The 25,590-nt window shown below is 41.1% G+C and overlaps 1 protein-coding gene and 1 long non-coding RNA gene across 3 annotated transcripts in view; one reads left to right on the top strand and one right to left on the bottom strand.

The window, feature by feature from the left end:
* LOC139185118 (uncharacterized) overlaps positions 1-17,999 on the top strand; it is a 77,326-nt gene extending 59,327 nt beyond the window's left edge. The window contains exon 4 of the long non-coding RNA XR_011568655.1: positions 17,704-17,999. This is a non-coding gene — a long non-coding RNA (uncharacterized lncRNA). The remainder of the gene's footprint in view (positions 1-17,703) is intronic.
* Positions 1-25,590, bottom strand: part of RORA (RAR related orphan receptor A) — an 801,696-nt gene that overhangs the window by 205,049 nt on the left and 571,057 nt on the right. The gene's annotated exons all lie outside the window — the stretch shown is intronic.

Below are 25,590 nucleotides of genomic sequence, written 5' to 3'. Positions count from 1 at the left end.
ACCCCTTCAAACCCATTCTGCGATCTTCCACAGCAGGTGCATTTGAGATGGGTGAACAGAGGGCCAGTTAGAGATTGCATTTCCCAGAGTCCCTTTGGGCTGGGCACGGCCACCATACTAGGTTCTCCTCAAGCACTGGATGTGTAATGCCCATGTCACTTAAAAGGAAATGAAGGAAGCTGCTCACCCAGATCTCCTCTCTCTCTCTTCACATGGACTGGAACCTGCATGAGGCCATGACCCAACTCCAACCATGGGGGAAGGGCCATCTTTGGAGGCAGGACCCTGGAGCTCATGAGCTGGGCTTCCCTAGCAGCCTCCATTGGCTGACACCCCACAGATGAGAGAAGCAAATCTCCTTCTCACAGATGCCACTGTGTTCTTGGGTCTCTTTGCTACAGCAGTTTTTAGGCTTTATCCTAAGAAATACATCTGATTATGAAGTAACTCTTATTTACAGTTTAGAACCACCAAATGTTAGATCCAGAAGAGTTTCAAGAAACTGTATCTCTCCCTGGATAAGGACTCAGAAACTTTAGGGCCTGAGAGCTATTAGGTGATGAGTTCCAAGTCAACTGACCAATGACAAGCGGAACAGAGAACAGTGCTCAGCTCTGTAGCCTCTGAGTCTGCCCACAGTTGCACAAGATACCTCAGCAGTACCACCAGCATCACTGAGAAGTGTCACTAAGGCCAGACTGAAATTTTCAGCTATTAATAAGAGCATGTAAGTCTCCTGCTCAAATTCCTTCCATGGCTCATAAGGTCTTCCAGGACCCAGCCCACCCGGTTCTCCACCTCACGTCCTCTACCCTCTGCCTGGCCTAGGTCACTCCTCTACACTGGCCTTCTTGGATTTTTCTCTAAAGCACTGAGCTTGCTCTGGTCTTAAGTCCTTTATGCTTATGACTCCCTCTGCCTGGTTCAGTTTTCCTCCTGACCCCTCCATCACAACCATTTCTATCTCCACTCACAGGCCACTTCCTCCCAGGATGCACCCTGACCAGCTCACCCAGAATTGTGTTCCCTGCCCCATTCTTCACTTTGCTTTTACCTTTCTTCACAGTATTTCTCTTCTGGCAGTATATCAAATGATTGTTGGGTGCCTTTCCAACAATGTCAGCTCTTGCAGGCAGGAACTTCGTGTTCTTGATTTACCACTGCGCTTTTCAGTGCTTAGAATGGTCCCTGGCACAAAGGAGGATCTTAAGAAAATCTGTTCAGTGGATGAAGATGGCTCCCAAAAGCCATGTGTCTAGTTTACCAACTGTGACCCCAAAGCTTAGTCCTCCAGAAATGTACAGAGGGCACAAGGGGAATACAGATGGTGAAGCAAGTGCTAAATGAGATGGTTTAAAAGCACAGGAAATGTTTTGCACAGGTGAGGAGAAACCGGAAGGCTCCATACAAAAGAGTGAGATGGGGAGAGAACACATACGGACCCCAGCACCCACAGCAGAGGTCAGGCAATCAATAGCAAAGTTAAAATGGCCCTTTTAAACACCTCTGATAAAATCAATTTGGTCATTACCAGAGCTGAACACGGGGCACGTCGGCCTCATCTGTTAGCAAGATCTTTATGATCTTGTTAACGGATCCCGACATAGAAGCTGTAAAGGTTATAACCCAACTTGTAAAGCTAATCTCACATTGGCTGTGGGATAATAAAGAACCTACAGAAAAATTCCCACTTAGCCATATGCTACAGCAAGAAGTAAGGGTTTGTGTGGCTAACAGTTTAACTCTCCCACTGCCGAGATGGAGGAAGCTATTGTGGAAGCAATGATTTCAGTACGCAGGGTCCTCAGATACAACAGCTTAGAGGTTGGGTTTAACAATCTCCCTTCTATTCAAAATGACTTAAAAATAAAAGCCAGGATGCTACCACCACTGAATTATGCTGGGATCAAGAAGAAATAGCAACTTGGCAAAAGACTCTGCCCAACTTAGTTTTTGTTTTTTTTTTTTTCAAAGGTAGTTCTGTTTTGGGAAGCAGCTATATAACACCGGGAGCCCAGCCTGGTGCTCTGTGATGACCTAGAGGGGTGGGATGGTGAGGAGTGGGAGGTGAGCTCAGGAGGTAGGGGATAAATGTGCGGTTATGGCTCATTCTCATTATTGTGCAGCAGAAACCAATGCAACATTGTAAAGTATTCGCTGATAAAAAATAAAAAAAGGAAAGAAAATAAAATCACACTATTTAACTGGTTAAAAAAAAAAGATAGTTCTGTTTTATATTTGTATATCCATAAGTTTAAATCCTTGTATTATTATTATTTTGTATGTGAGTTTGGGGGCATTCTTCTTAAATTATGCAGCCTCATTTCTTGATTCATATTTTCCTGGATCATATGGTCCAGGGCATCTCTATGGGAGTAGAACAGAAAGGGAAAAACCAGTTTGCGCTACACAGCCAGTCCAGAAAACACAACAAAATATCACAAAACCTTTCTGAATGGCCTTGAAAAGGAAACAAGGGGATAGTGTGAGTGCACCAGGCATTTAGTTGCTACTGAACACGAAATATGTGTGGAAGATATGATACAATGTCTGAAATTTGATTTAAAATGCTTCAGCAAAGAAAAAAGGGCCAGATAAAGCAAGTATGGCAAATCTTAAGTGTTGAATCTGAGTGTTGGGTTTGCCAGAGTTCATTGCACTGATGGCTCTCTTTATGCATGTTTGAAGTGTCCATGCCAAAGCCTTTGACTGTGTGGATCACAATAAACTGTGGAAAATTTTGAAAGAGATGGAAATTCCAGACCACCTGACCTGCCTCCTGAGAAACCTATATGCAGGTCAGGAAGCAACAGTTAGAACTGGACATGGAACAACAGACTGGTTCCAAATAGGAAAAGGAGTCCATCAAGGCTGTATATTGTCACCCTGCTTATTTAACTTATATGCAGAGTACATCATGAGAAACACTGGGCTGGAAGAAGCACAAGCTGGAATCAAGATTACCGGGAGAAATATCAATAACCTCAGATATGCAGATGACACCACCCTTATGGCAGAAAGTGAAGAGAAACTAAAAAGCCTCTTGATGAAAGTGAAAGTGGAGAGTGAAAAAGTTGGCTTAAAGCTCAACATTCAGAAAACGAAGGTCATGGCATCTGGTCCCATCACTTCATGGGACATAGATGGGGAAACAGTGGAAACAGTGTCAGACTTTATTTTTGGGGGCTCCAAAATCACTGCAGATGGTGATTGCAGCCCTGAAATTAACAGATGCTTACTCCTTGGAAGGAAAGTTATGACCAACCTAGATAGCATATTCAAAAGCAGAGACATTACTTTGCCAACAAAGGTCAATCTAGTCAAGACTATGGTTTTTCCTGTGGTCATGTATGGATGTGAGAGTTGGGCTGTGAAGAAAGCTGAGTGCTGAAGAATTGATGCTTTTGAACTGTGGTGTTGGAGAAGACTCTTGAGTCTCTTGGACTGCAAAGAGATCCAGCCAGTCCATCCTAAAGGAGATCAATCCTGGGTGTTCATTGGAAGGACTGATGCTGAAGCTGAAACTCCAATACTTTGGCCACCTCATGCGAAGAGTTGACTCATTGGAGAAGACCCTGATGCTGGGAGGGATTGGGGGCAGGAGGAGAAGGGTACAACAGAGGATGAGATGGCTGGATGTCATCAACTCGATGCACATGAGTTTGGGTAAACTCCAGGAGTTGGTAATAGACAGGGAGGCCAGGTGTGCTGCGATTCATGAGGTCACAAAGAGTTGGACACGACTGAGCGACTGAACTGAACTGAAGTGTCCATAAGAAAACAGTCCTTATTGATGGAAAACTTTAAACAGTGGCTCTGTCTCCCTCACACAGAGTTTGTGAGTGACTGCCTGTGCAGGTGGATATGTAGCAGTCATATTTCTTCAACAGGTAAAGAAAGTGTTACTAAAGCAGGTTTAACGCTTTGGAGAGCAGATACCTGAAGAATATTTACTTATTTACTGAGTTATTCATTTATGTTCTTATGAAAAGGAATATGTCATCACTTTTATTCCTCCTCTTTAATTCTCATTTACAATGAGGTCTTAGTTTTTCCAATCATGACATTCTCAACCATGATACATTGTAGGAACATACCCTCATTGGTTGATGAGGGAATATCAGAATGCATTAAGCCACATGAAGGAAACACTCAGTAGAACACAAACCAGGAGACCTGACTTTGAACCCCACCATCCCTTTGTTCTCAGCAGGCCACATTTTGTTGGCTGGATAAGGAGTCCCATTGGTGGTATATGATAGCAGCCCAACCTTTCAGGCTGGCCAGCTAAACCAAACACAGACCTAAATAGAATCAGACGTCTCTTGTTGATGATCCCAAACAAAAAACCTGAGAAATCCTGGCAACCCTTTTAAGTGGTTCTTTTCAGGTAAACAGCTGTCTCCAATTTGCAGTTCAGTCTCTCTCTAGGTAATTTCTTTTTCTTTTTATTTATTTTTGTAATTGAAGGATAAATGCTTTACATAATTTTGTTGTTTTCTTTTAAATCTCAACATGAATCAGCCTTAGGTATACATATATCCCCTCCCTTTTCAACCTCCCTCCCATCTCCTGCCCCATCCCACCCCTCTAGGTTGATACAGAGACCCTGTTTGAGTCTCCTTAGCCATACAACAAATTTCTGTTGGCTATCTATTTTACATATGATAATGTAAGTTTCCATGTTACTTTTTCCATACATCTCACCCTCTCCTCCCCTCTCCCCATGTCCATAAGCCTATTCTCTATGTCTGTTTCTCCACTGCTGCCTATATATAAGTTCTTTAGTACCATTCTTCTAGATTGCATATATATGTGTTAGAATACAATATTTATCTTTCTCTTTCTGACTCACTTCACTCAGTATAATAGGTTCTAGGTTCACCCACCTCATCAGAACTGACTCAAAGGCATTCCTTTTTGTGGCTGAGTAATATTCCATTGTATATATGGACCACAACTTCTTTATCCATTCATCTGTTGATGGACATCTAGCTTGCTTTCATGTTCTAGCTATTGTAAATAGTGCTGCAATGAACAATGGAATACATGTGTCTTTCTCAATTTTGGTTTCCTCAGGGTATATGCCTAGGAGTGGGATTGCCAGCCATATGGTGGATAAATGGCCATTTATTCCTAGCTTTTCAAGGAATCTCCATATCGTCTTCCATAGTGGTTGTATCAATCTATATTCCCACCAATAGTGCAAGAGTGTTCCCTTTTCTCCACACCCTCTTCAGCATTTATTGTTTGTAGACTTTTTGGTGATGGTCATTCTGACTGGTGTGAGGTGATATCTTATTGTAGTTTTGATTTGCATTTCTCTAATAATGAGCAATGTTGAGCATCTTTTCATGTGTTTGTGGGTTATCTGTATGTCTTCTTTGAGGAAATGTCTGTTTAGGTCTTGTTCCCACTTTTTGATTGGGTTGTTTGCTTTTCTGGCATTGAGTTGTATGAGCTGCTTATATATTTTGGAAATTAATCCTTTGTCAGTTGTTTCATTTGCTATTATTTTCTCCCGTTCTGAGGGTTGTTTTTTCACCTTGCTTATAGTTTCCTTTTCTGTGCAAAAGCTTTTAAGTTTAATCAGGTCCCACTTGCTTATTTTTGTTTTTATTTCTGTTACTCTAGGAGGTGGGTCATAGAGGTTCTTGCTTTGATTTATGTCATCGAGTGTTCTGCCTATGTTTTCCTCTAAGAGTTTTATGGGTTCTGGCCTTACATTTAGGTCTTTAATCCATTTTGAGTTTATCTTTGTGTATGGTGTTAGGAAGTGTTCTAATTTCATTGTTTTACATGTAGCTGTCCAGTTTTCCCAGCACCATTTATTGAAGAGGCTGTCTTTGCCCCATTGTATATTCTTGCCTCTTTTGTCAAAAACAAGGTACCCATAGGTGAACGGGTTTATTTCTGGGCTTTCTATCTTGTTCCATTAATCTGTATTTCTGTTTCTCTGCCAGTACCACAGTGTCTTGATGTCTGTGGCTTTGTAGTATAATCTGAAGTCAGGAAGGTTGATTCCTCCCACTCCATTCTTCTCTCTCAAGACTATTTTGGCTATTCGGGGTCTTTTGTGTTTCAACATGAATTGTGAAATTTTTTGTTCTAGTTCTGTGAAAAATGCCATTTGATAGGGATCGCACTGAATCTGTAGATTGTGTTTGGTAGTATAGTCATTTTCACAATAATCATTCTTCTTACCCAGGAACATGGAATATTTCTCCATCTGTTTATGTCATCTTTGATTTCTTTCATTAGTGTCTTATAATTTTCTGTGTACAGTTCTTTTGTCTCCTTAGGTAACTTTATTCCTAGATTAATTATTTTTGTTGCAATGGTGAATGGGATTGATTCCTTAATTTCTCTTTCTGATTTTTCATGGTTAGTGTATAGAAAGGCAAATGATTTCTGTGTATTGATTTTGTATCCTGCAACTTTGCTAAATTCACTGATTAGTTCTAGTAATTTTCTGATACTATCCTTAGGGTCTTCTACATACAGTATCATGTCATCTGCAAATAGTGAGAGCTTTTCTTCTTTTCCAATCTGGATTCCTTTTATTTCTTTTTCTTCTTTGACTGCTGTAGCTAGGACTTCCAAAACTATGTTGAATAACAGTGGTGAAAGTGGACACCCTTGTCTTGTTCCTGATCTTAGGGGGAATGCTTTCAGTTTTTCATCATTGAGAATAATGTTTGCTCTAGGCTTATCATATATGGCCTTTACTATGTTGAGGTAGGTTCCTTCTATGCCCATTTTTTGAAGAGTTTTAATCATAAATGGGTGCTGAATTTTGTCAAAGGCTTTTTTCTGCATCTATTGAGATTATCATATGATTTTTATCTTTCAATTTGTTAATATGGTGTATCACACTGATTAATTTGCATATATTGAAGAATCCTTGCATTCCTGGAATAAACCCAACTTGATCATGGTGTGTGAGTGTTTTAATGTGCTGCTGAATTCTATTTGCTAAAATTTTGTTGAGGATTTTTGCATCTATGTTCATTAGTGATATTGACCTATAGTTTTTGTGTGTGTGTGTGTGTGTGTGTTGTCTTTGTCTGGTTTTGGTATCAGGGTGATGGTGGCCATGTAGAATGAGTTTAGAAATGTTTCTTCCTCTGCAATTTTTTGACAGAGTTTTATAGTCATGAGCTCTTCTCTATATGTTTGATGAAATTCTCCTGTGAAGCCATCTGGTCCTGGGCTTTTGTTTTTTGGGAGATTTTTGATCACAGCTTCAATTTCAGTGCTTGTAATGGGGTTGTTCATAATTTCTATTTCTTCTTGGTTCAGTCTTGGAAGATTGAATTTTTTTAAGAATCTGTCCATTTCTTCCAGGTTATCCATTTTATTGTCATATAGTTGTTCATAATAGTCTCTTAAAATCCTTTGTATTGCTGCATTGCCTGTTGTAACCTCTCCTTTTTTGTTTCTAATTTGGTTGATTTGATTCTTCTCTCTTCTTTCTTAATGAGTCTGTCTAAAGGTTTGTCAATTTTATTTATCTTCTCAAAGAACCAGCTTTTAGTTTTATTAATCTTTACTCTTGCTTCTTTCTTTTTCATTTATTTCTGCTTGGATCTTTATGGTTTCTTTCCTTCTGCTAATTTTGTTTTTTGTTTTGTTTTTGTTCTTTTTCCAGTTGTTTTAGGTGTAATGTTAGGTTGTCTATGTGATGTTTTTCTTGTTTCTTGAGGTAGGATTGTATCGCTATAAAGTTCCCTCTTAGAACTGCTTTTGCTGCATCCCATAGGTTTTGAGTTGTCTTGTTTTCATTGTCATTTGTTTCTAGAAATTTTTTTGACTTTCCCTTTTGATTTCTTCAGTAACCTGTTGGTTATTTAGAAACATGTTTAATCTCCATGCGTTTGTGTTTCTTACCGTTTTTTCCTTGTAATTGATATCTAGTCTCATAGCACTGTGGTCAGAAAAGATGCTTGATATGATTTCAATTTTCTTAAATTTACTGAGGTTTGATTTGTGACCCAAGATACAATCTATTTTGGAAAATGTTTCATGTGCACTGGAGAAGAAGGTGTATCCTTCTGCATTTGGATGGAATGTCCCGAATGTATCAATGAGATCCATCTCATCTGATGTATCATTTAAGACTTGTATTTCCTTATTAATTTTCTGTTTTGATGATCTGTCCATTGGTGTGAGTGGGGTGTTAAAGTCTCCTACTATTATTGTGTTACTGTCAATTTCTCCTTTTACTTCTGTTAGTTTGTCTTATGTATTGAGGTGCTATTATGTTGGGTGCGTAGATATTTACAATTGTTATATCTTCCTCTTGGATTGATGCCTTGATCATTATGTAGTGTCCTTCCTTATCTCTTGTAACCTTCTTTGTTTTAAGGTCTATTTTGTCTGATATGAGGATTGCTACTTCAGCTTTCTTTTGCTTCCCATTTGCATGGACTATATTTTTCCTTCCTCTCACTTTCAGTTTATATGTTTCTTTAGGTCTGAAGTGGGTTTCTTGTAGACAGAATATATATGGGTCTTGTTTTTGTATCCATTCAGCCAGTCTGTGTCTTTTGGTTGGAGCATTTAATCTATTTACATTTAAAGTGATTATTGATATATATGTCCCTATGCTTACTCCTTGGAAGGAAAGTTATGACCAACCTAGATAGCATTTTCAAAAGCAGAGACATTACTTTGCCAACAAAGGTTCGTCTAGTCAAGGCTATGTATGGTTTTTCCTGTGGTCATGTATGGATGTGAGAGTTGGACTGTGAAGAAGGCTGAGTGCCGAAGAATTGATGCTTTTGAACTGTGGTGTTGGAGAAGACTCTTGAGAGTCCCTTGGACTGCAAGGAGATCCAACCAGTCCATTCTGAAGATCAGCCCTGGCATTTATTTGGAAGGAATGATGCTAAAGCTGAAACTCCAGTACTTTGGCCACCTCATGCGAAGAGTTGACTCATTGGAAAAGACTCTGATGCTGGGAGGGATTGGGGGCAGGAGGAGAAGGGGACGACAGAGGATGAGATGGCTGGATGGCATCACTGACTCGATGGACATGAGTCTGAGTGAACTCCGGGAGTTGGTGATGGACAGGGAGGCCTGGCATGCTGTGATTCATGGGGTCGCAAAGAGTCGGACACGATTGAGCAACTGATCTGATCTGATCTGATTGCCATTTTCTTAATTGTTTGGTGTTGATTTTGTATATCTTTTTTCTTCTTTTCTATTTCTTGACTATGTAAGTCCCTTTAATATTTGTTGTAAAGTTGGTTTAGTGGTACTGAATTCTCTTAACTTCTGCTTGTCTGAAAAGCCTTTTATTTCTCCATCAATTTTGAATGAAATCCTTTCCAGGTACAGTAATCTTGGTTATAGATTTTCCTCTTTCAGTACTTTAAATATATCCTGCCATTCCCTTCTGGCCTGCAGTTTCTGCTGAAAGATCAGCTGTTAAGTGTATGGGGTTTCCCTTGTATGTTACTTGTTGCTTTTCCCTTGCTGCTTTTAATATTCTTTCTTTGTGTTTAGTCTTTGTTAGTTTGATTAGTATGTGTCTTGGCATTTTTCTCCTTGAGTTTATCCTATATGGGACTCTTTGTGCCTCTTAGACTTGATTGACTATTTCCTCTTCCATGTTGGGGAAATTTTCAACTATAATCTCTTCAAAAAATTTCTCATATCCTTTCTTTTTTTCTTCTTCTTCTGGGACCCCTATAATTCGAATGTTGGTGCATTTGATATTGTTCCAGAGATCTCTAAGACTATCCTCAGTTCTTTTCATTCTTTTTACTTTATTCTGCTCTTCAGAAGGTATTTCCTCCATTTTATCTTCCAGCTCACTGATTTGTTCTTCTGCTTCAGATATTCTGCTATTGATTCCTTTTGGAATATTTTTAATTTCAGTAATTGTGTTGTCTCTGTATGTTTATTCTTTAATTCTTCTAGGTCTTTGTTAATTGATTCTTGTATTTTCTCCAGTTTGTTTTCAAGGTTTTTGATCATCTTTACTATCATTATTCTGAATTCTTTTTCAGGTAGTTTGCCTATTTCCTCTTCATTTATTTGGACTTCTGTGTTTCTAGTTTGTTCCTTCATTTGTGCAGTATTTCTCTGTCTTTTCATTATTTTTTTTAACTTACTGTATTTGAGGTCTCCTTTTCCCAGGCTTCAAGTTTGAACTCTTTCTTCCTTTTGGTTTCTGTCCTCCTAAGGTCTAGTGGTTTGTGTAAGCTTCGTATAGGGTGAAACTTGCACTGAGTTTTTGTTTGTTTGTTTTTCCTCTGATGGGTAAGGCTGAGTGAGGTGGTTATCCTGTCTGCTGATGATTTGGCTTGTATTTTTGTTTTCTTTGTTGTTTAGATTAGATGTGGAGTCCTGCACAGGGTGCAGGTGGTTGGGTGATGCCAGGTCTTGTATTGAAGTGGTTTTGTTTCTGTGAATTCTCACTATTTGATACTCACTAGGGTTAGTTCTCTGGTAGTCTAGGGTCTTGGAGCCAGTGCTCCCACTCCAAAGGCTTAGGGCTTGATCTCTGCAGATGTCACTGAGTCCCTTTCACCTCCCTTCAGTATGATGACATCAAGTGGAAATGGCATGCGTTTGGGAGGCAAGAGGCTGACAAACAGGAAGCACAACTGAGCCCGAGCTTTGTTCAACCTTGATGGGGACCTCGATGTGGTCCCTTCCTCTGTGTGAGCAGGGTATCTTTTTTAAAAAAATTATTTTATTGAAGTATACTTGATTTACAATGTTGTGTTAATTTCTGCTATACAGCAAAGCAATTCATATATGTGTGTGTGTGTGTGTGTATGTGTGTGTTCTTTTTCATATTCTTTTGTTATGGTTTATTACAGGATATTGACTATAGTTCCCTGTGCTATACAGTAGGACCTTGTTGTTTATCCACTCTATAGGTAATAGTTTGTATCTGCCAACCCCAAACTCCCAGCCCATCCCTCCCCCTCTTCCCCCTCCTCTTTTGGACCACAAGTCTGTTCTGTGTGCCTCTCTGCAGGTAATCTCAGTTCACCATCTAGAATAGCAATCTGATCCTCATTTAACAAGATGGAGTGATCTCCATCAGGATTTTTTTTCTTTTTTTTTTTCTGAGTCCTACATTAAAAAAAACTCATTTGAAGATTATTCAAGGGCAACTTGCACTTTGCTGTTGTAACAATGTATTCACTCTTGTACACTGGACAGCAGATTTTCTACCCATCTTCTGATTCCCTCACCTCCCTCTGTGAAGTAAGTAGTGAGGATATTGTTAAACCATTTTTTCTGTGAGAAAACAGTGTCAGAAAAATGGAGGGGCATGTTCAAGGTCAACTGGTCTCTGTACGGTAGAGCTGGGGCCAGAGCTCAGCCATGTGATGTTTTCAGTGGTCCATGCAATTATTCCTTCATCTGGTTGAATCCTTTAAGGGCTCCTCCCGTGCCCACATTAAAAGCCAAAAAGCATCCAGCAAACGGCATCAGAGACACCTGAATCCTGGCTCCAGGAGCTCCCTGTGTTCTCTCATCATCCACACCAGTGCTAACTTTTTCACTACTAGGCATTCTGGCTTTACAGTCTGACTGTCCCTTCTTATTCTGGGCAGTTAGGATTGGATTAACCAGAGTTTAGATGGCTTACTCCTGCACAAATAAGTGCCCCTTGTTCTACTCCCTGTATCTGTGAACAAGATGGAGGAGCCTTGCCCAAGTCTCTGGGGCCCTCCTTGCTGCAAAGGGGAGAGATGGGACCCCTCGGATATTTTATTATCTAAATGCATGGGGATCCACTCTGCCACATATAGGCCTCTGCTCTGCTCTCTGCCCTTCTAACCCACAATATTAAAACAGCACTCTCAAGGCCTTTATGAGTTCAGAAATCAACCCATATCCAGTGACATAGCTTTAGTTATCTCTAATTTCAGAACTGTCACTTATTTTGTCCCAGAACCAAATGAAAATGTGAAACTGTTTGAACATCTAGTAAACAGACAACATATGGACAAACAGATCTTTCAGCTCAAAGTGGAATTTGCTCAAGTATGAAGCTTCAGACTTGTCGTCTATACAACCTGGTTGAGTGGATGATTGTTCTCTCCCAGACCATGTTGTCAGATACTAAATTAGATGATGGGGATACAGCAAGACAGCAATGATCCCTTACTCAATGGTGCTTAGGAGGAGATGCCTACAGTATGGGAGTATCAGCCCAAGCCACAACCAGTGACCCAAATTCCATTCTGGTCATCCATTTCACATCAGTCCCATTCATGCTCCTGGAGGTCATTTCTTCTCCCCAGGGAAGTCCAACGACTGCTCTTCACGTCCATGAACTTCAAGAACAGACAGTGTTTGGGAGGAGGGCATGGAAAAATGTAGCTTATGTTCAATTAGCCCTGCCCTTAGCACATTCCTTTTGCATTGTTGGTCACTTGAGGGCCTGTTGACTTTTTTCAGGGCCATCAAAGAATATACACAACAGGGACTTCTTCCTGCTTATATACTTTCCCTACAAACATCTTGGGTTTTATTTTGCATTTTAAAAGATTCTTATACATGATCTAAATATTCCAAATAATTCCTGCAATTGTTATATGATGAACATAACTGATTTAGTGTTCTTTATTTACACCAATCAAGCCTGTGCCTCAATTTCCAAAGTTGCAGAACAAATAAAACAAACCATTTCCCTGTTGCCACTGTGGGATGTCAATACGTCACGTGGCTTTAAACTTAGACATTAGGAACCTTTCAGCCAATTTAACATCTTCCTGACTGTTAATATTTTTTCCCCACCAGTCATGTTTGGTATCACTTACTGAAGGGTGATTTCCATATGGCTATAAAAAACATACTAAAGAAGCAGGCAAACTTTCAGGATTTTAGTTTGAGCAAATGAAAGCAAAGTGACTAATCAGAGTGAATATGACTCAGTCAGGAACATCCACAGCAGAATGAATCAGCCTCAGACAGCGTCTGGCACAAAGTGCTACGTCTTCTACGACCACCGTGTCTCAGATAAAGTACCAAGCTGCACAGAAATCCGACAGCACTTCTAAGCTGACATGAGTCTTATTATTATTATATATTATGCTGAAACTCTGAGCCTTCCGGTAAGTCATCATTTTATATAGTTGGAACAATGACAGTCAAATCCCGCCACAAGTGGCACTGTCAACTCTTCTGTAAGGACTACCGTCTCCTCACAGTGACATTCAAAGTACAGAGTCTCCTTCATCTAAAGGAACTGTCCTATCCGCTCGCTAATGGGAACAATTCATTTAACCTGCACTGGAAGTACAGCCAAGGAATGGAGTGATGTGTACATGATCCAGGGGGAATCGGCCCTCCCAGCCGGCCCTGCCCACCATTTGATTCACTGATGAGAGTTCTACTTTCTTTCCACTTAGGCTGACTTACAAAAAAAAAAAAAGGACATTCCAGAAAAATTCAGTTACCTATTTAGCCAAATCCCCTCAAGCGGCTGGCTTGGATTAAATATCAACTTCCTAATTCCAGAAGCTGAGGAACAGGAGGCCCACATTTCTCTGATTTTGTATCATTTTCATGCCCCTTTCACTTTCCCCTCTCCCTGCCTCAGCCCACCGCAAGGCCACGTGTGTCTCTGACAGGCTGCAAAGCACGGATTCCTCATCTGTTTTAACGACGGGGGATGCTTGTGCTTTCACTGCAGTGCATCCTGGCTTCTGAAAATCCTCGCTTTTCAGGACCCTCGCTCACTGCCACTGACGCCCTCACCAGGTTACATTTGCAGAGCCAAGATTCTAGAAACAGCACCTACAATCATTAATGTATTAAACCGCTGTCCCAAAATGACTAAATGCATTATTTCTGCTGCAGGAGAAAATGCTGAGGGGAAGCAAGAGCAAAAGTAAAGGACCCGATTTTCCTAAACTGGAGATGGCCTCGGAGGCATTTATATTTTGAAGGACACAGTAGCAATTCTTCTGATCATTTTTTTTGGTAGGGTTTTTTGAATATAAGTTTTTATTGGAGTATAGTTACTTTACAATGTTGTGTTAGTTTCTGCTTTTCAGCAAGGTGAATCAGCTATAGGTATACATACATCCCCTCTCTTTTGTATTTCCTTTCCATTTAGGTCACCACAGAGCACTGAGTAGCATTCCCTGGGCTATACAGTAGGTTCCTATTAGTTACCTATTTTATACATAGTATCAATAGTGTATACATGTCAATCCCAATCTCCCAATTCATCCCCCCACCCCATCGCCTGCTTTCCTCTCTGGTGCCCATACATTTGTTCTCTATATCTGTCTCTCTTTCTGCTTTGCAAATAAGTTCATCTGTACCATTTCTCTACATTCCACACATATGCGACATTATACAATATTAGTTTTTCTCTTTTTGACTTACTTCATTCTGTATGACAGTCTTCTAATCCCTAAGTCAATGAGTGTGAGATGGTCCCCTTAAACCGATACAATAGAGAAACAATACCTGCATTTAGTCTGGGAAACATGGAAACTGTTTTCTGAGATTCTAAAGGGTTTCACAGGGGACCAAAAGTGAGGGTCTGATGTCTAAAAGGAGACTTATGCTCAGCCCTCACTCTTGACCGGCTAAGATGATAAACAGGGGGAGAGATTTCTGAGCTACAATGAATGAAACACAACTCCAGCTGGGATGGATTCCTTTTTGTGGGATTTTGAGCAATTTCCATATCACAAATTTTACCTCTAGTTAGGTCTGCATTGGAGAAGGAAATGGCAACCCACTCCAGTGTTCTTGCCTAGAGAATGCCAGGGACGGGGGCACCTGGTGGGCTGCCATCTCTGGGGTCGCACAGTCGGACACGACTGAAGCGACTTAGCAGCAGCAGCAGCAGCAGCAGCAGCAGCAGGACTTCCTTAAGAGATAACTAAGTGCCATGGCAGTTGCAACAATAAATATCTACAGAGCTACATTAACCTCAACATACTGCTTTTCCAAAAACCACAAGCCTAGGGACTTCCCTGGTGGTACAGTGGATAAGAATCCACCTGCCAATGCAGGGAACATGGGTTTGATACCTGGTCTGGAAAGATTCTACATGCCTCAGAGAAACTAAGCCCATGTACCACAGCTACTGAGCCTGCATGCTTCTACCACTGAGGCCAGTGAGCCTAGGGCCCGTTCTTCACAGCGAGAGAAGCCAACACAAGGAAAGAAGCTTGTGTACCACAATGAAGAGTAGCCCTAGCTCACCACAACTTGAGAAGGCCCATCTTCAGCAACAAAGACCCAGCTCAACCAAAAAAAGAAAAAACACCAAAGAACTCCAAGTTAGATGCTCTGTGTCCTATATGGCTGCCCAAATGAGGCCTCCCCTCACCCCAATCTCCTCAGTTCAGTTCAGTTCAGTCGCTCAGTCGTGTCCAACTCTTTGCGACCCCATGAATCGCAGCATGCCAGGCCTCCCTGTCCATCGCCAACTCCCGGAGTTAACTCAGACTCAAGTCCATCGAGTCAGTGATGCCATCCAGCCATCTCATCCTCTGTCGTCCCCTTCTCCTCCTGCCCCAATCCCTCCCAGCATCAGAGTCTTTTCCAATGAGTCAACTCTTCGCATGAGGTGGCCAAAGTACTGGAGTTTCAGCTTCAGCATCATTCCTTCCAAAGAAATCCCAGGGCTGATCTCCTTCAGAATGGACTGGTTGGATCTCCTTGCAGTCCAAGGGACTCTCAAGAGTCTTCTCAACACCACAGTTCAAAAGCATCAATTCTTCAGTGCTCAGCTTTCTTCACAGTCCAACTCTCACATCCATACATGACCACTGGAAAAACCATAGCCTTGACTAGACGTACCTTTGTTGGTAAAGTAATGTCTCTGCTTTTGAATATGCTATCTAGGTTGGTCATAACTTTCCTTCCAAGGAGTAAGCGTCTTTTAATTTCATGGTTGCAGTCACCATCTGCAGTGATTTTGGAGCCCAGAAAAATAAAGTCTGACACTGTTTCCACTGTTTCCCCATCTATGTCCCATGAAGTGATGGGGCCAGATGCCATGATCTTCGTTTTCTGAATGTTGAGCTTTAAGCCAACTTTTTCACTCTCCACTTTCACTTTCATCAAGAGGCTTTTTAGTTTCTCTTCACTTTCTGCCCTAAGGGTGGTGTCATCTGCATATCTGAGGTTATTGATATTTCTCCTGGCAATCTTGATTCCAGCTTGTGCTTCTTCCAGCCCAGCGTTTCTCATGATGTACTCTGCATATAAGTTAAACAAGCAGGGTGACAATATACAGCCTTGACGTACTCCTTTTCCTGTTTGGAACCAGTCTGTTGTTCCATGTCCAGTTCTAACTGTTGCTTCCTGACCTGCATATAGGTTTCTCAGGAGGCAGGTCAGGTGGTCTGGAATTCCCATCTCTTTCAGAATTTTCTATAGTTTATTGTGATCCACACAGTCAAAGGCTTTGGCATAGTCAATAAAGCAGAAATAGATGTTTTTCTGGAACTTTCTTGCTTTCTCAATAATCCAGAGGATGTTGGCAATTTGATCTCTGGTTCCTCTGCCTTTTCTAAAACCAGCTTGAACATCTGGAAGTTCACGGTTCACGTATTGCTGAAGCCTGGTTTGGAGAATTTTGAGCATTACTTTACTAGCATGTGAGATGAGTACAATTGTGTGGTAGTTTGAGCATTCTTTAGCATTGCCTTTCCTTGGGATTGGAATGAAAACTGACCTTTTCCAGTCCTGTGGCCACTGCTGAGTTTTCCAAATTTGTTGACATATTGAGTGCAGCACTTTCACAACATCATCTTTCAGTATTTGAAATAGCTCAACTGGAATTCCATCACCTCCACTAGCTTTGTTTGTAGTGATGCTTTCTAAGGCCCACTTGACTTCACATTCCAGGATGTCTGGCTCTAGGTGAGTGATCACACCATCTTGATTATCTGGGTCATGAAGATCTTTTTTTGTCCAGTTCTTCTGTGTATTCTCACCATCTCCTAGTCACAGCCAAAACCCCAAATTGGACCTTTCTACTGATCTGTTACACAGTGGATATTAAAAGCAAACAAGGTATCATCTAACTAGCTGTACTCATGCCTCAACATGCAGTGTTGTCCCTCCTTTTAGAAACACTGGTGGGCTCCTATTTAACTTTCTGTTCCCCAGCACTAGAAAGTTCAGGGCCAGTCACACACTGCAGAGTTTCCACCTGCCCTGAAACAAATAAGGCTTGGTCTTGTGTTAATGCAACCAGACCTTCTGCTCAGTACAATCTGGGGTCTAGGGTGACCCTGAAGAGACATCAATTTCTCTTTTTTACACTTTGTTCCAATTTCATGGTTATTTTTGTTATTGCAAAATCCAGTGCTTTATGATAAATTTATAGAGTGCCTAGGGGGATAGCCATTCATATTGTATAACATCTCATTCACGGTTCCTCCGGGATGGAAATGCGGAGTTGTACCTCTCAGTCAGCCAACAACTCTCCCCTGTGAAGTTGCTGTCTGACGGGACAAATGAGGCTCCTGTGGGATTCCGCACGCACGCAGAACATGAAAGGCGACAGCGCGAACGCGGTGCCGCTCCACTCCTGAAGTCGGATCACCCAGGCAAGCTGGAAAAACTCCTGTGTTTGTACTCATGAAATGATTATGTATTTTATTGTAGAACTGGTAAAAGTACCGATCTCAAGTGATTTTTACATACTTGACATGCTGAACTTGATGTGTTGCCCTTCTTCTTTCTTTCCAGAAGTGTCAGCAGCCACAGTTATACCAAGGAGTGGAGAATGCCATAGGAGCAGCAGACCAGCACAGCCTGCCGGGGATGATTTGAAAACAAAGAGCGCAGCTAGATGCTGGTTTGCTTTTGATTTTTACCATGGGCTGACAATTCTAAACAATGTCAGTGATAAAATATTCCTTCCCCAGGGCCAGCCACTCCCATCACCTGCCCCTGTTTGATATGCCACTGGGAAAGCCTTCCAGTATTTTCTTGAGATCCATCATCATTTAAAAACATAAAAGTAATGTATATTTACTGTAGAACATGTGGACAGATTTTTAAAGATTTAAGGAGAAAATTAAAATCCTATTAACTCTATCACTTATTAATAATCATAGTCCTTTATGCCAATTCCTTTTTTGTTATTAAAAATAATTCTACTCTAATTATCCTTGTTACATGTATCTTTATTAATATATATATTTTTTAAAAAGAACCTTCTTGAAAGCTTAACTTCTAAAAAGAAATGAACATATATCATTAAGATATCCTGTGGAAAAGTCTTCATCAATTTATAATTCCTAGAGTATAGTACACAGAACATTATCGTCAAAAAGAAATTGATACTCAGTTGGCTAAAAAGGTATCTCCTCTAAATTTATATCTTTATTTACTTATGAGATTGTTTTCTCTAAGATTGTTGATTTTTATATTCCTCTTTTGCTAGTTACCTGTTCATAATTTCTGCTTATTTTTGTATTGCAGTATTATTAGTCTTTTACTTACCAATTTATAATAATTCTGCAAAGATAGTCACATATTGTTTATTTCTTTTTCTAAATTTTGTTTCAGCTCAGTCGCTCAATTGTGTCCGACTCTTTGCGACCCCATGGACTGCAGCATGCCAGGCTTCCTGGTCTGTCACCAACTCCCGGAGCTTGCTCAAGCTCATGTCCATTGAGTTGGTGATGACATCCAACCATCTCATCCTCTGTCGTCCCCTTCTTCTCCTGCCTTCAATCTTTCCCAGCATCAGGGTCTTTTCAAATGACTCAGTGCTTCATCTCAGGTGGCCAAAGTATTGGAGCTTCAGCTGCAGCATCATCCCTTCCAATGAATATTCAGGACTGATTTCCTTTATGATTAACTGGCTTGATCTCCTTGCCATACAAGGGACTCTCAAGTGTCTTTGTTTGAGTTATTATTTTGTTTGGATTATTATTTTTGCATGTGCAAGTTAAAATTTTTTATTTTATTTAAGGGGATAGAATCAAATATAGTGGTCTTTTATTTATAGTTTTTGCCTTGTTTATATGCACATAAAGACTTTGTCTATCCCCAAAATATATTTGCCTATATTTTATTTTTAGAATTTTAATTATTAAAAAAATTGTTTTAATTTATTTTCACTGGGTCTTAGTTGTGGCACATGGGATCTAGTTCCCTGACCAGGGATGAAACCCAGGCCCCCTGCTTTGGAAGCATACAATCTTAGCCACTGGACCCCCAGGGAAGTCCTTATTTGCCTATATTTAAAAAAAAAATTACTATTGTGATTGTATTCTTTATAGCTGATTTTAATTTTTAAATGGAATTTAATCTATTTAATCTTATCTATAAGATGCACTATTTTTCTTTCTTTAGCTTAAGCTTGTAGATAAATTATTCTACTCCACTTCCCGAGATTTGAGTCTAAACAATACACCAACTATCTTATGTCTTTCTTTGTTCTCCTCCCAAGTGAGATATGTCACTGTGTCTGTCATGTCAGGAAAAAAGTCAGGAATATCAAAAGGCTTAGATCCAAATTCTAGACCAAAAGTTTTATGTATAGAATTTGAGTTAGTTCACTCCTTCCTTAGAAAATGAGGCTAACATTAAGATTTAAAGCATTCATTTCTTAAACTCATTTTCACCAAAAAAGCCTAGGCACATGATTTGTGCATAAAAAGGTGATCATAGGGAGAAGCAGAGAACTGTAGCACCAATGTCTAACACTTTCTATAGCAGTGTTAGAAACTGTCGAGTTTCCCTCTTATCTGTAGAATATTTTGTTTTTGCTCCCAGTGAAAATTACTGGTGACATTTTAATAGTTACCAGTAGTTTTCCAAATAGAGCCGATTCTATAAATTAGGCCCATGTGCTCCTTACCCCGGAGAAGGCAATGGCACCCAACTTCAGTACTCTTGCCTGGAAAATCCCATGGACGGAGGAGCCTGGTAGGCTGCAGTCCATGGGGTCACTAAGAATCGGACACCACTGAGTGACTTCACTTTCACTTTTCACTTTTCACTTTCATGCATTGGAGAAGGAAATGGCAACCCACTCCAGTGTTCTTGCCTAGAGAATCCCAGGGACAGGGGAGCCTGTTGGGCTGCCATCTATGGGGTTGCACAGAGTCGGACACTACTGAAGTGACTTAGCAGCTTAGCAGCTCCTTACCCAAGTTTGTTTAAATCAGAATTATATTCCAGAAGCTAAGCGGGCTTCATTCACTGATTTCCCACAGTACACAGAACGTGCTGTGACACTCTCAATGCTGTTCTGCTAGCTGATCTGCTTTTTGTCCAGGAGGAAAGCCAGGGAGGTCAGAGAGACAGGAAGGACCTTGCAGAGAGGCCTGTCCTGTCCAGATGTGGGAACTGTGCTCATTAGGAGACATGAGGGGGGTGGGTGGCTGGGGAAAGTACACATTTTATGAAAAAAAAAAAACACCTAGAACATGGTAAAAAGTAATGTGCACTCTGGGCATCAAGTGGGATTTGAATAACAATTTCCCATTCTATTCAAAAGCATCCAAGATACAACAACTCTTTTTTATTGTTCCCTTTCGCAAGGACACCTGCCAGCAGAGCGGTAATAGAGAACATGATCTTCAGCAGCAGTGCTTCCCTTAAGTGGAAGTAAAACCTACAAAGGGGAGGGGAGCAGGCAGGCTGACCTTGATCCAGTCCCACCAAACCTGCCACCTTCAGTGTTGCAGAAGCTGGAGGAAGCAGAGCCAACGTGATGATGCGTAAGGGACAATTTTTACTCTGTTCACAGGGAACTGAAGTCCAAGGGACGTGGGAACTGAGTATAAACTTGTCACTCTCTACTTTGTGTGTCAGTGTGGAAGGACAGCCTAGTAGATACAGCAAGGAAAAAGTCAGGAATCTTCACTGATATATTTCACCAGCAATAAACATTTTCCTAAAAGAATGCATTATCCAAGGCATCAAGGAAGTTACTTAATGAAGAAAGGCACCTGGTTTCCCAGCCTTTACAGCTCCCCAAGTATTCCATGTTCTCAAAGACCTCTGAGCTTTCTGGTCCTCTGTTTTCTCTGCCAGGAATGCTATACCTTTTTTCTTTCCTGGGCTAATTCCCACAAAACCTCCAAAGACTCAGTGCAGACTCCGTTTACCAGCACACACAGACTCTGCTGCTTGTCTCCTGCACCAGCTCACCCTTCATCTGGTCTCGGTTTATTGTGCAGCTTCATCACAGCTCACAGGTACTGGTTAAAGGATGGGCGGGACATATTTCCTCCACAAGTCTACGAGCCCAGGTGTGGGTCTGCATCCACCTCTAGGAAGGGGTGATTTTTCTTTTTTAAAAAATTATTTTTGGCTGCACTGGGTCTTCAAGCTGCATGTGGGCTTTCTCTAGTTTCAGCGAGTGGGGGCTGCTCTCTAGTTGGTGTGCGGGCCTTTTATTATGGTGGCTTCTCGTTGTAGAACGCAGGCTCTAGAGCTCAGTAGTTGTGGGCCACAGGCTTAGTTGCCCTGCAGCACGTGGAATCTTCCCAGACCAGAGATTGAACTCATGTGCCCTGCATTGGCAGGCGGATGCTTAACCATTGGACAACCACCAAAGTCCAGGGGTGCTTTTTCTAAATTCCCCCAAAGTTGGCTCTCTTCTCCCTGCTTACCATTTTCAGAGCCGTCATGCCACATTACCTTTTATTTACTTAATTGTCTAAACACATCTCTTATGTACCCTCTATTACCCACCACACTCCCTCTCAAAGATAGAAAATACTACCCCTTCCTGTTAAGTACAAAGACTTTCGTTTCTGAATCTTAAGGTCCCGCCATTGCACCTGGCACATGTTGACTCCTTAGAAAATATCTCTGGGATGTTTGCTGAATGAATCAAAGGTCATTCTGTCAATTACACCACAATTAAAGGAAAAACAGTGAATGCCTTCAAGAAATGCACAGTTCTATATGAGTACCATATCTTCTGATAAGCACCGTGACACGCAAGACAATGCTTCATATGTTAAGTATCTGAAGCATGGCTTGGACAAGAACCACCATGGATCAAAGGGCTCTGAAGAAGTTAGAAGGATTTTCCCAGAGGAAGTGAGATGGTATGACTGAGAAACTTTTACTTGGAGATTCGATTTCTCTAAAGTTAGGGTAAAGTGGGAAATGAATTCAAAACTCACCAGTGTACTGCCTCTCCTCTGTCCTTAGAACTGTGAGCACTCAGTCACACACTCAACAACATTCAGCTGTTACTTACCGTGTGTGAACCCCTAGTGGTGCCCAGACCCTGCTCCATAGCACATGGTACAGCAAGTGCCTGCCCTTCCTGCAGAGGCTCTGATTTTGCCTGGTCTTGTCTTATGCTCCCATTTTTGTACAAGAGAAAGACGGTACCCTCCTCGACCATGTCACTAGTGTGCTCATCACGACCTCCAAGGTCTGGGAGGAAGACTGAAGAAGTAGTATTTGGAAAGGGCTGTGGGTACCACAGGGACTGATTCATCAGCCTCGGATCCTCACAGACCCCAGGATACATAAGACAGCAGCATCTTCTCCAAAGTACACACTCCTGCGATTTCCTCTGAGTCCCTTCCAAGGAAGACTTAATTTGACCCAACTAACACACTGGATCCACTCCCTAAAAGACCGTCTTCCCAGGCTGGTGGAGGATAAGGACAAGGACTTTGGGAGGGAGGTAATTTAGGGTCAAAGCTGAGAGTGCAGGCAGATAATAAGAGTCTAAGGCTGGGATCAGCACTTACCATCTGTGACATATTAGACAAGTCATTTCTCAAAACCTCACTTGTCTCATCTGCAAAACTGGCATTGTGGTGTCCACAACCTATGTGTGCAAACTATTCAGTAACGACCATGAGAAACGAACCCCTTTAGGGGACAGCTGTATAATCTTAAGAAATTATTGTCATTTATAAGATAGTGTGGATAATACATTGCTGGGGAGATTTTTATAAGGATTAGCTAAAATAATTCATGTGCTAGTTTTTGCCACAAGGCAAGCCCTAGAAAAATGTGAACTGTTAAGATGACTGCACTGAGATCTTTCTATCAGGCTAAGTTTAAAATTCTTAAATCAGTTTGGGAGGAAGCCTCACTTTCCATGGCAAACTTGTTTGGAATGGGCCTTTTCTCTCCTGCCATTTTCATTCAAAATATCTGTGGCAGAGCTGCGGAATATTCTGATACGTCCTCTTGACCTCTATCCATAAACAGCCTTTCTTACAATGAGATGTTCTGAGTTTAGGAGCCTTGCTATTTTCAACAAAGAATTAATTGCAAAGTAATTAAGTTTAGAGCAGGGGAATAGATGAACCCTGTCTATCACAAAGGAACAGTGTGGATGGTGATATAATGAAGCAAGGAGACGATGCTTTAGATTAACACACACACACAATCTCTTTTTGAAAGCACACAAAGAAGCCTCCCATCACTTATATTGACAAGATAAATCTAAGCTGCTTAAAGAAGCACTTAATTTTGTTCTCATTAAGTCCCAGGGTTAAGGGCTTTACCCTCAATGTCCATGGAAGCAATGTTAGGTTTTCACCTTGGAAAGTTCTCTGAGGCCCTAAGTCCATTGACAAATATAGCACTAAGATGTGTTACAGAAACATGCATCGGAAAGCCAGCTGCATTGCTGGCTACATTCCCACTTGGCTCCACTTTCCTCAATGAACAGAGAACGTGCAGGGAACGCCAGAGGGGCACAAGTGTTTACCCCTCTGTCTTGAAGCACGGATATTTGCAATTAATCAACAGTGGATACTGAGCAGGGTAGATGGGGACAGTAACCAGCAGGTTTTACCACTAGAACTAGGAGACTTAATCTGCTTAAGGGCAATTAGGTTGCTGTCACTCTACCATTTTTTTTCCAGTTGCTTTAGGGACCAAGAAGATAACCAGCTCACATCACACACCTTTTCTAACTGATGTGAGTGGGCAAGGTGCTGGAGAGGTGGTGGAGGAGGGAGATGTAGGGTGCACCTTACTCATCCCTGAGTGTTGATTAAAGCAGTATATATCCAAATACCATATATTTGAGCCTGGAAACGTTCTACCTGGGACTTAAGGGGAAAAAAAAGAGCACTCACAGGAAAGAAAAGAAGGATGATAGCCATTCTAACAGGTGTAAGGTGACATCTCATTGTGGTTTTGATTTGCATTTTCCTAAAGTTAGTGACACTGAACATCTTTTCATGTGCCTGTGGCCATCTGTACATCTCTGGGAAAAATGAGTATTCATCTCCTCTGCTCATTTTTTAAAGTGGGTTGTTGTTCTTTTTCTGTTGTTTAAGTTGTATGAGTTCTTTATATATTTTGGATATTAACCCCTTTATTGGGTATTTGACTTGCAAATATCTTCTCTCACTTGGTAAGTCATCTTTTCATTGTGTTGATGGTTTCCTTTGCTGTGCAGAAAGAAAGGAAAGAAGGAAGAAAATGAAGGAGGAAGGTCTAGAAGGAAATATAAAAATTTTAATTGTGTGTCTAGTGCTTTTCCTTCTTTTTGCTCTTATAGCTTTTCTGTTATTTAAATAATGAATGTTGTTTCACTGTTATAGTGGGGGCACTGAAATGAATTTGATTTTGATATTTTATTAAAATCTCTTAAAAAATTGATTCTAACAAAATGTGCTTTAAACCCCCTCAAGGAATCTTACCTCTACCTGTAGGCAATACAGTTGTGACAAAGATGGGTGGCTCCAAACTTGAATAGGCAAAGCTTAAAGTCAAGGATTTTTCCAAAGTGTCTATATTTTGGCTTTTTTTGGGTGCTTTTTCATGGTTTTGGGTTGGAGAGGAGTTGTGGGAGGAGCTATATCAGGCTGTGGTTACAAAGAAAGAAGGATGTGGCCACACTCCTTTCATCACACCCATCCTAAGAGCAGACACAACCCACAAAGCCTGTTGTCAGACTGCCTGGGTGGCTCCCTGAAGATGCTGAAGGCACCCTCCGAGAGGGTGCGGTTGAGGAGACTGAGATGCAAAAATAAAAACAATCACCCGAGCTCTCTCAGGCAAAGGTTTCTGTTGTCTCCTTTCTCCCTGCCTTTACTGTCCACAGAAGCTGACTGAGTTTTGCTTAAATCACTCAGAGAAGCATTAACTTTCTCAGAAAATAAAATAAATGGAAAAGATAGACACTTGAAAAAGATGGCCATAAATGGACTGGAGAGAACGAGGAGCTAGACCTGAAGTTGTGAGTGCCTCAGATGCATAATCTAGGTCGGACAGGCGCCAGTTCACAGCATGCAGTGTTAGAGACACTTTCAGCAGGCCTTATTGGCTACTGATTCAGTTCATCCCACGGTTACATTTTGGATTACAATATACTGGCTTCAGATCTTCCACACTGAACGCCCCTGACTCATATCATTCTACATGGTGAATGAGCTTGCACATGATGCCACATTGCTCTCCACACTGACCTACATTACATGTTCCTGTGAATGAGTTTAATGGATTAAGATCTGATTCGCATGAGCTTCTTCTGCCTGTGATGCTGGGGGCTGGATGCTCCCCATGGGCTCACAGAGGCACTACAGATACTGGCTATGGGTTTTCTTCTCTAAAATTCACTCCAACACTTAATTTAAGGTCCCTCTCTCTCTCTCTCTTTTTTTTTTTTTTTTGGTCTTG

Source organism: Bos indicus, chromosome 10, assembly GCF_029378745.1.
Source record: "Bos indicus isolate NIAB-ARS_2022 breed Sahiwal x Tharparkar chromosome 10, NIAB-ARS_B.indTharparkar_mat_pri_1.0, whole genome shotgun sequence".
Taxonomy (NCBI): Eukaryota; Metazoa; Chordata; class Mammalia; order Artiodactyla; family Bovidae; genus Bos; species Bos indicus.
Note: the sequence above shows the minus strand (reverse complement) of the source record. Positions and strands in the feature narration are given on the sequence as shown.